The following is a 12006-nucleotide window of genomic DNA, read 5'->3' on the forward strand; positions in this document are numbered from 1 at the left end:
AGTAACACAAACTGTCCACATTAGGTAAATTAGCACAATATACTTTAATATGGCAAAATAATTAAACATGTCAATTTAAGATGATAGTATATGTTGCCCACTCACAAACTATTGCAACAATGACATCTATTTCTCACTCATTTAACAATTTAGAGTTTTTAAAAATGCCCTCAACCCCAATTTAACCGGGCACTCCAGACTAGAACCTCCCAGACTAGAACCTCCAGTTGTGAATGACAGCTCATTGCACAGCAATGTCACATCAATGTTTTCTTTCTCCATATTGCAGGTGTCCATAAACAGTAGCTAATCATGAAACAGCTGCCTGCAGAAACTGTGCGCATTCTGTCCTGCTGTGAGGTCATCACCTCTTTGGTAAACGTGGAGAAGGAATTGCTGGTGAATTCCTTGGATGCTGGTGCCTTGAGAATCGACATGAAACTGGTAAAAAAAAATGTGTGTGGCCAGTGAAGCACATGCAAATCACTCATGGCATGTTGAAATTGTCACATTGTAAAGCACATAGCTATTTTACTTGTTTTCCCTGGTTGGAATTAGGCCTACTTAAAGGTATCCTGTTAAACATGTCCTGATAAAATGTATGTAACTATACGCACACCCTCTCCAACTCCCAATGCTGTCAGAAATGTTTATAGTGTACTCATATGGTCATGTCATCTGAATTCCTCAGATATTTTCCCATTTCGAGTGGGCTCGGCTCACCTGCTCTCTCTGTGAATTTGTTTTTCTTGGCATGGGGGAATACTTGAGTTCTCTCTCATGAGTGCACTCTTTGCCAACTTCAGAGCCATTTCTTAATGAGCTGTCAGCGGTAATCCTTTCAGGCAGCACAGCCAGCCTCTGAGAACACAGTGAAGCTTTTTGATTGGACTAATATTTCTAACTCTTCTCCTATATTGCCAAGAGGAAAGCAAATCCACTTATCAAGAGGAAAACATTTTTCCGGAACTGAACACCACATGATCAATATCAAACGACCTCCAAGTATCTCTAGCGCATAAACCTGCCTGCATGGAAGGAAGCAAATGTTTTTTTATTTTGTATTTATTTCACCTTCATTTAACTAGGCAAGTCCAGTTAAGAACAAATTCTTATTTTACAATGACGGCCTACCCCTCCACTAACCCGCACAGTGCTGGGCCAATTGTGCGTCGCCCTATGGGACTCCCGATCACGGCTGGTTGTGATACAGCCCGGGATCGAACAAGGGTCTGTAGTGATGCTACTAACACTGAGATGCAGTGCCTTAGACCGCTGTGCCACTGGGGAGCCCAATTTATTTGAAGCACAATTTATAAATTCTTGTACTTATACCTCATTGAATTGGAAACGGAGCTGGGGTGGACACTAACATACACTGATTACAGCAAACATTAGGAACACCTTCCTAATAGGAACACCAACACATACTCAACCCATGCCTCAATTGTCTCAAGGCTTAAAATCCTTCTTTAACCTGTCTCCTCCCCTTCATCTACACTGAAGTGGATTTAACGAGTGACATCAATAAGGGATTATAGCATTCACCTGGTCAGTCTGTCATGGAAAGAGCAGGTGTTCTTAATGTTTTGTACATGCAGTGTATATAATAATCAGATCAATCCACAAAAGAGGCTTTAAGAACTTAGAACACATAGGTGTTAATATGACACAAAAAAATCTAATCTAATCTGCTTTCAAGGCTCTTTGAAGGGACAATACTGAACATTCTCTATTTTATGTATTTCATGTGTCTTAGGAGAATTATGGTCTGGATCGAATAGAAATCATAGACAATGGCACAGGCATAAAAGCTGCTGATACTGCTGTGATGGCTGTGAAATACTACACCTGTAAAATCTGCAGCCACGATGGCCTGGAGTGCCTGGAGACATATGGCTTCAGAGGAAAGGCCCAGGGCTCCATATGTGCCGTGGCAGAGGTCAGAAGCAGCTCTCTTTTACACTAAATTCTGCTTGAAAAAGTCAAAAGTGGTAATAAGCAGCTGTGATAGATTTGCCCCGTGCTCTCCCACCAGGTAGCTGTCACGACAAAGACTGCCGAGGACGACGCCGGCACCTAGTACACGCTTGACCTCACGGGCAGGGTCATTTCCCAGAAGCCCTCACCTAGGGCAAGGTTTGGCATTTCCTTTTTACTGAAATGGAGTCAGTTTCCGACGGTATTTATTATGTATACGTCACAGAGAAACATTTTAAAGGTAGACATGGGCTTTGATGTCTTTTCAGGTACCACAGTCTGTGCACTGAAGCTTTTTTTAAGAGTCTCCCAGTGAGGAGGCAGTATTACCCTACCCCAACATGAAAAAGTGCAAGGAGGAGCAGAAGAAGGTGCAGGACCTTCTCATGGTGTATGCCACTGTAAAACCAGAGCTGAGACTCACCCTCACTCGCAGTAAGGTACAACTTCGTTCTCATTGTTTATTTTTTCTTTTTGCACACAATAACACTTCCTACCACAAGGTGTCCTCATCTGTCTGCATTTCCATTGGGTAAAACCCAATCCCCGCATACCAACTCCATTAATCACTGCTTAAGCGTCATTAATGCCATCAATGATTTGATACTTTAGTGTTGTCATTGATAGGGTTTAAACGTGAAGCGAACCTTTTTTCTTTAGTCATACGTCTCTTTCATTCTCTCGAACACTGTCACTGCTCTCAGCTATTAGTTAGAGCTTCATCAATGGCCCATGTCTTTCAAAGGTTACCGGCATTGGAGTAGTTCCAGTGTATTTAACACAACACATCACATCCATGTCAAAAAGCCTTCCTCCAAAATTTCATGGACATTTATCTTCTTTTCACCCAAAATGTCCATATTTTGAGCATAGGTGGGTTTATTTTGTGAATGAGATTGATTTTGTGGAAAATGTGTGATTTAGCCTAAGTTTCTACTTGACAAAGTAAAGTCTTATTAGATATGGCATCTATGTGAAGATGGAGTTTTTCCACCATTTATCACAACTTTCCAGGAGATTAAATGGGAGACAATAAAGTATTGCAGAGAAATAAGGAATTATCGTAAAAAAAAAACGACTAACACATTGCTTATGCTGTCACTGCAGTATCTTGAGAATTCAAGTTCTTTTTACGCAGGTTCTCACTTAATAGCACACCAATTAGTATACCAAATTTGTGTGGGAATTTGACATGTTTATGCTGTGCAGGAATCCATTCAGTTCTTGCCGGGCACGCTGTCCAGACTACAGAGATTATTTTGTGGTGCCAGTGAAAAGATGCGCAATTTCCCATGACCTGAACCCACTCCCTCCCGTAGTCATATTTAGTGAACTGTGGATGCCTTTGGAGCTGAGTTATGGAAGACCGGCAGAGAAAGCTGTAGAACACTGGGCTGCCGAATTAACCCCAGATTCAGTTTCAGTCAGTGGCCACTTGGAATAAAACATTAAGGGAAGGGGTCAGAGGTATAACACCACTGTATACTTTTCATTGAAATCACTCTGACATCATCAAGGGAGGAGCGTGCCCCCATTTCATGGCATCAGCACTTGGGAGGCATATCTGTATCCCGAACTTTGCACTTCGGCCTGTGTTGGGTTTCATGGCTTCTCCAAGTGCTGTTTACGGGTGTGATCCGTTTACAGTCACCAAATTGCATATTTCATAGCTGAGACGTGTGCTGCTGCGGACAGCATACTTTCAGAAATCAACACCCAGGAGATATACTCGCTGGTGGACACGTCAACGACAAGCCCACCCGTGGGTGTGAAAATATGTGTTCTCTTTTAGTCTTGGACTAATTTTCTCTCATATATCGGACATGGAGGAAAAGTAGAGGATTCCAAGCCTCGGTGGAGGTTGCACAGAGATGAGGAAGATTGTGTAACCTTGTGGTCTCTGTGTATCTGCTTTCATTATGTAGTGTACATTGATCCAGTGGGTTGAGTAATATGTTCAGACAACATGCTGATTTGGGAATGGTGTGAAGTACTGTCCGTTTATTCAGTGGAACTGCTCTCACAGTTTGTGACCTGACATAGGCATCAGTGCACAGTAGCATGTTCTCTAGTCATCCCCAAACCCCTCTGGTCTGGTTTAGGCCTTTTTAGAACAGATGACAGAAAAGCCCTATTCGGACGGGATTAGTTTTACTGGGGGAGGTCGGGTAATGTAATTATGTGCACAGCACAAAACACCACATCCGTGCGAATATGCCATGTCAATCATTTTCACTTGACGGGAGAGTGATAATTCCAGCCAGAATAACCTCCTGTTTTTTGGCATGCAGACTCCAAGGTCCTCTGATAATACTTAGGGGTATTACTGTGTTTAGCAGGTGCTGCTTGCAGTTTGGGTTAGAACATGGGAACAAATGGATGCTTAAAATATAATGGTATGCACGTACTCTATAGATTAATGATCTGTTTTGTCTCATCAACTTTTTACTCTTTTTAAAGATTAAGCGGATGATATTGTGCCAATGAATTGATAAATTGCCAAAATGGCCAGTTAATTAAATGTCTGCATACAGTTAGTTCATGGTTCTTATTGATATTATTTTGACATTCTTCCAACTGAAAGCCATTATTAGGCTATCCTTAGACAAGTTGAAATATCCTCACGCCTAGAACAGCCTCCAGGCTTCCGTCATAATGGGGGGAAAAGAATTACAGGGGGCAGTTTGGTAAAGCTAATCCCGTCCGAATCGTCCTCTGGAAAAAACAGACATACTGGGGGTAATAATTGCATAACCTACGTTCTATAGTAATTCAAGTACCGTGCGAATAGGGCTATTGTTGAACCTCTCTCCGAGCGATCCACACAGGTAAGGGAAGTGCTAGAGAAGAGGCTTTGATTGGTCATCGGGGTCTGCTGTTTTGAATGCGAGATCCGGCAGGTGGTCTTTTTTTAGGCGGACTGAAAATAAGCTGCTGCGTGTTGTTGCAGGTGGTGGTGTGGCAGAAGGCCAAGGTGTCCGATCACAGGATTGCTCTCATTGCTACGCTGTGGCCCAACGCTGTGGCCCACCTGCTTTTCAGTCCACCATCAACAAGAACAACCAGAGGTCAGTCAAACACCAGCATCACTCCGTCATGGCCCTGGTCCATCCAAACCAGTCATCAGAGATAAAACATCACTCTTATACTGCAAAAATGTCATGTAAAAATGCTAAATAAGTGAAACGCAAAGATTTGTGTTTTTTTGCAGATTTTGCTGCGAAAAGACAAACATTAGATCATTTGTTTTGGTACTGTCCATATGTAGCTTGTTTTTGGTCGCAGGTTCAGGAATGGCTGAAGAATTGCAACACTTATCTGGAGCCAACTCTGCAAATCGCACTACTGGGTGATTTAAAAATAAACTATGAGAATAGAAAGGTTCAGAACTTTTGTGAAACATCACAGCACAGTTGAAAAACATATGTCAAATAGAAATCAAAACTGGATGGTGTTCAGAGATAGATGGGAGGGGTTGAGTGGAGCTGAAGGGTTGAACTAGAAAGAACATAACTCATTTCAAATATACTGTGTCTGTAAAATGTATGGAGGTCCAGAACTTTTGTGAAACAGTACAGTTTAAATATATATGGCAAATAGAAATCAAAACTGGATGGTCTTCAGAGATAGATGGGAGAGGTTGAGGGTAGCTGAAGGATGAGACTAAATACAAACACAATTGTAAAATATACTGTATCTATAAAGTGTATATAGTATGTATAAGCTGGAAGTAGAAGCCTAGGTCCAGATGTCCATTAGTTTACTCCAGTTAGGGGAGGGGTAGTAGGGTTAAGGTAAAATAATAAAGGAAAATATATATTGACATACATTTTTTTTTATAGCGATTGGAAATGATGTAGATGCAGACAATTACATTGATGGCAGCTGTTCTTAGAGGTGTCCACACAAAGCTTGACTTAAATATTGCTGTTCTTGCAGTTCTGTCCTTTCCTGCAGTGCTCAATGACACCAATTGCTATTTTACTGATTCAATTCAGACTTCCATACCTCCCAAAAGTACATGTCACATTGCTTTACTTTACAATAAGTGGCCTGAGATTGGCATTTTTTCCTAACCAGGAGTACAATGAGTGATGCAAAACTGGGCACCATTAAAGATAGCGTGTGTCTAATTTGTGGCCCGTGGTGCATGTGGATGGCCTAGGTTCATAGAGAGCCATAGCACGGCTGCACTGGCACCCAGCCACTCGTCCTCCCACTGCCCTCCAGTCTTGGTCAACACCAGGGGTCCCAGAGACCCTCTCCCCATACCCTGGGTGTGTTCCACAGTCTGCATGAACCTTTCTCTGGAAGGTAGTGGTTGAGCTGCAAAACAAACAGGTCCACCACTGTCTGTGTGACTGACTGCAAGTGAAAAACCCAAGAGAAATACTAGACAGCAAGCTTGTAAAATGGCTGCATCAAGAGCTCTTGATTTCAAGCCAGTATGTGATGTTGGCTGGCTGTTGGGCAGCTATGTCCATGCCCTTTTCTCCTTCTGTGTGAGAGAGATTTGCTTTGCTGCTGGTAATTGAGTTGGCTGTGGAGCGTTAAGTCTCTGCTTGGTCACGGTAGGCGTTGTGTGGTTGCTACCTGCCGTGCATCTCCCGGCTAATGTGGCCTGACAGATATGGAGCGAAAGTCGCTTTTCCCCCATTTCCTTTGTTGTTATTTTGCAGCAGGACTCTGGAGCCCAGTTATGACAAGGACCTTTGGCCCTTGTCCTCTACTCCCTGTAGCAATGAAAGAACACTTATTGCCTCCCCCTTCTCTGGCCGAAGCTTAGCGATCACGGAATCCAGTTCAAAGATTCCACACACAACTCTGGCAAGTTGATGTAGGAGCCATGCCCCTTGTGGAACAAAATGTTACACTTATTTTGGCAACGTGACAACCCACAACCATGCCCTTTTGAGCAAAGGTGCCATTGGTGCTCTCATAACCTGACCTAATGAGTAGATAATGAGCTGAACGAGAGGAAACCACATGTACCCGCAAAACCTCAAACAGTGTTGCATCAATGAACTGGCTTTCCGTTTACTATGTGTTTTAAAAGTTATGAGAAGTTTTGTATTGCTCATTAAAATGATCAGTGTGCCAATCTAAAACAAAGCTATGTGTCCCTGGAACTATTTTTTCCATGTGTGAGGATAGTGTTTTGTTTTGTGGTACAGCACTATATATAGCCCAGCCACAGTGATTGCTTTGCAATTTGTTCCTCTCTTGCCTGTTATATAATATTAGCCATAGGTCTGGCTCATGAACATCATTTGCCAGATAATGAAATGTTTCTGTGTACCAATTTATTGTACTTTTCTCTCAACAATTCTTAGAATGTCCCACCCTCTTCATTTATGCGCTGAGAGATCTGCTTGAATAATCAGTCATTAGCCAGGAAAAGATGATCACTCATCAGGTAGGACGCCAAGCCAAGACGAGTTCCAGTTCCGGGCTCATGGGTGTGACACGTGAAGACGTGTGCAGACAGACTGGGGAACACAGCCCCGGCCTATTGCTCATGTCACCTGAGAAACGTTTGCATCAATCTTAGGACTTTGTGTCAATCCTTGGACCTCTGTTTTGCAGATTTAGGTAGATTATCTTGCAGATTTCACAAACCTCAGAGTTCTCACTTGGTTTGTTTTATTATTTTCCTTTTCTTCTGGTGCCTATTATCTTTCTCAAGTATTTTATCACTTTAGGCAAGATAGAATTGTTTAACAAATTTTGTATATTTTTGGGGGAAAAAGTCCGTACTCGTAATCACTCCTTGATTGAGTGGACAAATCGAGAGTTTAAGAGACTTCGCTTGGTCAGTTTTTCTGTGCTGCTTTTCTAATTACCAGAGCAGGGTCCTGTGGCAGTGAACACTGCTGCCAATGAGGCCCAGATGCCTCTACACAACTCAGAATGGAATAATAGGGCTCATTCATAGCCAGGCAGTCAGCAGGCAGGATCAACTGTATCACAGTAATTGACAAATGTTGTAATGGCAAAGTATATGTAATGTACACAGCTATTATCAAGGTCTCAATGGCAGTAATTAGAGAGTTCAAAACTCCAGTTGTATGACCCTGATGCTCGTCAACTGCCAAGCTTGTTAATTTAGAATTGTTTTGCCCGAGTCATGCAGTGAGAGATCTGCTAATTAAGTAATTTGGAGCAGTTTCTCTTTTCGCCAACACTTGTCTATCGCATGCCGCCAACATAAACCATTTTCTTCGAGGTTAGAAGGCAACAGCATTTAGATGTCATTGGTTGTTCAAACTTTTTCAAAGTGTCTACAGCGTGTGATGTGTTTGTGCTGGGGGGAAAAAACGATGTGAATCCTTTAAGATTTAAAACCCTTGAGGATCCGACATGAATCGATATGATAGTGGACTTTTTAAAATCTCAAAGTTCATGAGGTTGTATTTTTCAATAAACTTGGTTTGAAGTTAACATGGTTTGGCCGTGAAATTTTAAACATGTTAATATTGGGTGTCTGGTTTTTGGTAAGAAAACATTATTGTAAGCGGTTGGTGACAGTGCAGTGCCTAGGTAAACAATGAAAGCATGGAGAATTGTCTCTCCTTGTCCATAGAAGGAAACAAATAAGTAGTTTAGAAATTTGGGTGAACTATCCCTTTAGCATTCTGTATTTTTACATGGTGTTTAATGATAGATGCCTTGTAAGTACAGTGTAGATAGCTACATATTGTTACAAATGATACAAAAAGCATGTTTGTAACTACAGTAGCTATGTAAAAATGTCTACATAATATTCTACCTGCCTATGTACTATACATGTTAATAGGCAGAGGCACTTGGTATGAAGTGGGACCGAAATACAAATATAGAAAATATAATTTAGTTTTGCACTGAAATTGTTCCCCAGTTATTATGTTGATTTTATTTATTTTAACAGATTGTGATAGATTATTTCCCAAACCTGGTATGGATTGCTCTTTAGCAAGCTCCTGTAACCCCAACAAAACATCTATCTTTGAATGATCGACCTGTCCACCAGAAAAATATAATGAAGTTAAAAAACATGCATTTTGTGTTCATGAAATGTACACGTGTTTCAGATGTTTTGTTGTGGTTTTGGTAAAGAAAATAGGCAGCCAATATGATAGAGGTGTTCTATAAAAAATAGCTTCTCAAATTGCTTGGACAAAGTATTTTAGATGTGGTTATTTGTTCTCTTAGTTGTACAGTGAGTATTCACATGTTACATTCACTCTTCATTTAACCTACGTTCACACAAGTCGTCCAAGGAAGTCATAGACAACATTTATAATTATATATATATATTTTTTTTTCAGAAGCACACCCAGTGTTTTATTTACCTGAAGATGAAAAATACATATGTAAATCCACTCCAGCTGAAGACAGCAATGAAGGCTTATTTCCATTGTGGTCCTCTCAAGTATCACTTTGTCCTCACATAGACCTGTCTGTTATCCCAAACGTAGCTCTCTCTGTCATTGATAAAGTCACTTTGTTATGTAAATGTTACAACACTGTCACTGTGAAGTGTTGCCCATAGTATCACCGCTGCAGTTCTGATACGTTCTCTCTGCTTGACCATCAGGGCTCAGTACCCGGCAGACTCTCTGCCCGCAGTCGTTATCCCACTATGATGCTCAACATCACTGTTCCCGCATCCACTGTAGACGTCAACCTGACCCCCAAGAAGACCCAGATTCTGCACCAGAACAACGTTTTCTCTTTTTTTCTAAATTTCCTTGCGGACAGATTCATGTTCCACAATACCACTATCATTCTATGAGCTTTGGTTGAAAGAATACAAAACTTAGGGGAAACTACATATGATTGAGGATGTTCAAAACATTTATAAAGACGGACGGTAGCTGCAAAACCAGTTACCAGTCAATTTATCCTTTTCAGCTTTCTGACCGGTTCAGCTGCAAATAAGCGATGCAAGATCCAGTTAGCAAATTTATGATTTTCCTACATGTAGCTTCTACGGTACAGCAAGGAATCCATTTACTTACTTTGGCTAGCTACCGTTACTGTCCCTTTGCCCTTTGTCCAACTATCTCATTTGTCTCCTCAAAAGAACTTGATTGATTTTCTGTGATAAAAATAGAAAGCGCTGACAGTAAACACTAAGTTGCCAATCAGTTCCTTAGCCAACACCATTGGAAATAGGAGGAGCTGACCAGTGCTGTAATTAACCACATTAACTAAATGTGCAGTTACCTGGGTGCACAGCCACTGCCTGTAAAGAAGGGAAAGTGAACAGCATGGACATTAGTGTGTTATGTTATTTCTCACAGAGACTGTGACTGTTAGGAGGCTGTGCTGGCAGCATTGGAGACGCTGTTGGTTTCCTTGTATGGCCCTGGTTCGGTGTCTCCTGCTGAGGCTCCACCAGTCACTGGAGAAGATGCCTACAGTTGCCCATTATCACTAGGCAACTGTAGGGGAAACGCTGACGTAGAGGACAGTCTTATGGAGCACAGTGTCACTGTGGCCAAAGTGCCATTTGGCTGCAGTGATGGCTCTCCATCCAGGGTAGTGGCTGGTGACCAGACAGTAAACACTAGCTCCTCCTCTTCCTCTGAAGACTGGATAGTCAACCAAATCCCAGGGGACTTTGACTTTTCCACTATTGGAAGATGAAATTGCTTTGACCTGCAGCGAGATAACAAATCCAGGCCCAGCCAAAGGCCTGGAGAGGCTCAACAGCCATGACCAAGATCCTGACAAAGACGTTGAGCAGTTGTCAGCAGTGAGTTGGAGCCGAGACACAGCTCTAACAGACCCCTCCACAGGAGTGCCACTGCAGTCCGTCAAGGTCCACCTGCCCACCGGATGCAGCAGTGACCTGGGCCTGGTCGAGGCCAAGGATCAGAGCAGCCCTGGCAAAAAGGTGTCCAACGCTATAACAGAGAAACGTGCGTCACTGAAGGCCTACAACCTGATCAGTAGCCGTACCATGAGGATCCCTCTGTCCCCCGCTGCCTGTTTGAGAGGGAGACCCGGGGCAGAGGTTCTCCAGGAGAAGCCCGCAGCAAGCCTCCAGGACATCACCTCTGCCGTGCAGGAGAGATGGAAAAACCTGGGGGAGGAGGACCGAAAGAAGTGAGTTTCCAGACTTTACCTTCGAAGCAGTTTCCATTTGTTATTATTAGCAAGGCAAAAAAAAGAAAGATTGACCTGTCACTTGCATGTGTAAAATATGGCCCTGGAAATTCTGCTTGGCTTATTCATGTTGCTACCCAGACAGAATTATTAATATGAGCTATGTTTATATTTTCCAGACTGCATCTGATTACTAGGTTACATGGTCAATATTTTCCACTGTAAAACAGGTATTCTGCATGAAATATCTCCTTTTTCCAAAGTATGCCATGCATCTTGAGCGCTCAAAGGTATTTTGCTGGTCAGACGGTTAATAAATGTAATATTCTGTATGTGGACACACACTAACCCTCTCCTTTGTCTTGCTCGTCTGGTGCGACTTGTTCGTAATCAAGATGTTGTAAGGAAAATCAGCAAGTGCATAAGATGGGCCACATTTCTTGAATTATACTGAACAAATATATAAATGCAACAATTTCAACGATTTGAAATAAATTCATTAGGCCCTAATCTATGGATCTCACATGACTGGGCAAGGCCCAGCCGTAGGCCCACCCACTTGGTAGCCAGGCCCAGCCAATCAGAATGGGGTTTCCCCACAAAAGGGCTTTATTAAAGACAGAAATACTCCTCAGTGTCATCAGCTGTCCGGGTGGCTGGTCTCAGACGATCCCGCAGGTGAGGAAGCTGGATGTGGAGGTCCTGGACAGGTGTGGTTACACATCGTCTGTGTTTGTGAGGTTAAACGTACTGACAAATTTTTTAAAATGATGTTGGAGGCGGCTTATGGTAGAGAAATGAACATTCAATTATCTGGCAACAGCTCGTGGACATTCCTGCAGTTAGCTTGCCAATTGCACCCTCTGTGGCATTGGATTGTGTGACAAAACTGCACATTTTAGAGTCTTCTTTTATTGCCACCAGTACAAGGTA

At 42.3% G+C, this 12006-nt stretch overlaps 1 pseudogene; it reads left to right on the forward strand.

Annotated features, from left to right (window-relative positions):
* The first annotated feature begins 312 nt into the window (after nucleotides 1–312).
* LOC129821498 (PMS1 protein homolog 1-like) overlaps nucleotides 313–12006 on the forward strand; it is a 68380-nt pseudogene continuing 56686 nt past the window's right edge.

The sequence above is a fragment of the Salvelinus fontinalis genome, chromosome 23 (genome assembly GCF_029448725.1).
Source record: "Salvelinus fontinalis isolate EN_2023a chromosome 23, ASM2944872v1, whole genome shotgun sequence".
Classification (NCBI taxonomy): Eukaryota; Metazoa; Chordata; class Actinopteri; order Salmoniformes; family Salmonidae; genus Salvelinus; species Salvelinus fontinalis.